This window comes from Trichechus manatus, unplaced genomic scaffold (assembly GCF_000243295.1).
Source record: "Trichechus manatus latirostris isolate Lorelei unplaced genomic scaffold, TriManLat1.0 scaffold00154, whole genome shotgun sequence".
NCBI lineage: Eukaryota > Metazoa > Chordata > Mammalia > Sirenia > Trichechidae > Trichechus > Trichechus manatus.
This window is the reverse complement of record NW_004444090.1, coordinates 4,229,778-4,232,063: the sequence shown is the minus strand read 5'-3', so window position 1 is coordinate 4,232,063 and position 2,286 is coordinate 4,229,778.

The following is a 2,286-nucleotide window of genomic DNA, read 5'->3' as shown; positions in this document are numbered from 1 at the left end:
ACTTAAACAATCAAGTGGCTAGGATGACGAGTTCTGTGGAAATCACTCATCCTCTTTCCCAAGCTACTCCCATCATTGCCCAATGCGCTCATGAACAAAGTGGCTGTGTTGGAAGGAATGGAGGTTATGCTTGGGCCCAGCATCACGGACTTCTACTCACCAAGGCCAACTTGGCTACAGCCACTGCTGAGTGCCCAATCTGCAGCAGCAGAGACCAACACTGAGACCCTGATATGGCACCACCCCTCCAAGTGATCAGTCAGCAACCTGATGGCAAGTTGATTACATTGAACCATTTCCTTCATGCAAAGGGCAGTGTTTTGTTCTTACTGGAATAGACACTTACTCTGAATATGGATTTGCTTTCCCTGCATGCAATGCTTCTGCCAAAACTAACATCTGTTGACTTACAGAATGCCTTATTCAGTGTCAAGTTATCCCACACAGCATTGCTTCGGATCAAGGGAATCACTTCACAGCCAATGAAATGCAGCAGTGGGCTCCTGCTCATGGAATTCACTGGTCTTACCGTGTTCCCCATCAGCCTGAAGCAGCTGGCTTGACAGAACGATAGAATAGCCTTCTAAAGACACAACTATGGCACCATCTAGGTGGCAATACCTTGCAGGGTCGGGGCAAGGTTCTCCAGGAGGTAGTATATGCTCTAAACCAGCATCCAGTATATGGTGCTGTTTCTCCCATAGCCAGGATTCATGGGTCAGGAATCAAGGGGTGGAAATGGGAGTGGCACCACTCACTATTACCCCTAGTGACCCACTTGTCAGATTTTGCTTCCTGTCTCCACGATCTTATGCTCTGCAAGTTTAGAGGTCTTAGTTCCAAAGGGAGGAATGCTTCCACTTGGAGACACATTACTGATTCTGTTGAACTGGAAGCTAAAAATGCAACCTGGCCACTTTGGGCTCCTTATGCCCCTGGATCAACAGGCAAAGAAGAGAGTTACCATACTGGCTGGTGTGATTAATCCTGATTACCAAGATGAAATCACATTGATATTACATAATGGAGGTAAAGAAGAGTAAGTCTGAAATGCAGGAGATACCTTAGGGCGTCTCCTAGGAGTATCATGCCCTGTTATTAAAGTCAATGGAAAACTACAGCAACCCAATTCTGATATTACTACTAATGGTCCAGACCCTTCAGGAATGAAGGTTTGGGTCACCCCACCAGGCAAAGAACCATGACGAGCTGATGTGCTTGCTGAGGGCAAAGGGGCTATGGAATGGGTGGTGAAAGAAGTTAGTTCTAAATACCAGTTACGGCCATGTGACCAGTTGCAGAAACAAGGACTGTAATTGTTATGAGTATTTCTGCTTTGTATGTGTGCATCAAATGTTTTTGTTTTCTTCAGTTATAAAATATAAGATGTAAATAAGGCTATTGCATTTTCAGTTGTATGTGTGTTCTTTGTATCATGTTAGGTGCAAGTATGACTTTATAATTGTCTTTAGTCAGAGATTATGTATGGTTTAAGGAGATGTGTACAGGGGCCAAGTTGACAAGAGGTGGCCTGTGATGGTTAAGATTGTGTGTCAACTTGGCTGACCATGATTCTCAGTGTTTTATCAGTTGTATAATGTTGTGTTCACTTCCCTGTTGAGATTTGATATGTGATCACCCTCATGATGGGATCTGCTGTGAGTAGTCAATCAGATGAAAGTGAGTTTCCTTAGGCGTGTGGCCTGCATCGAATATAAGCGGACATTCTGGCAAGGGTAGGAGGGTTTTTGCTTATGCTGGATCCTGCAGCTGGTTCCTGTTCGTCTGACCTCTGGTTCTTGGGACTTGAGCTAGCAGCTTACCTGTGATCTTGCCTGCTGATCTTGGGCTTCACTGATCTTCGCAGCCTGTGAGCAAGAGCCCTGTTCTTTGACCTGTTCGTCTTGAGTTTGCTAGCCTCTGCAGCTGTGAGAATCAGGAGAAACCTCTATCCTGACCCATGGACTTGGAACATTCCAGCATCAACAACCAAGTGAGCCATTTCCTTGATATAAATCTCTCTCTATATATATATATTTATACACTTTACTTGTTTTGCTTCTCTAGAGAACCCAGCCTTAGACACAGAAAAGATGTAAGGGGGATATAAAATAAAATCTGTTTTATGAATTTTAATAATTGTGAAACTACTTTTGAGCATATAATAAAATAAGCTACAAATTTTTAAACGTAGTTGTTTTAAATGATGGATTCTTTTCTCCAATTATAAATGTCTATCTTATTTGACAGGCATAGTTCTAAAGTTTTAGAATTTCATTTTTATAT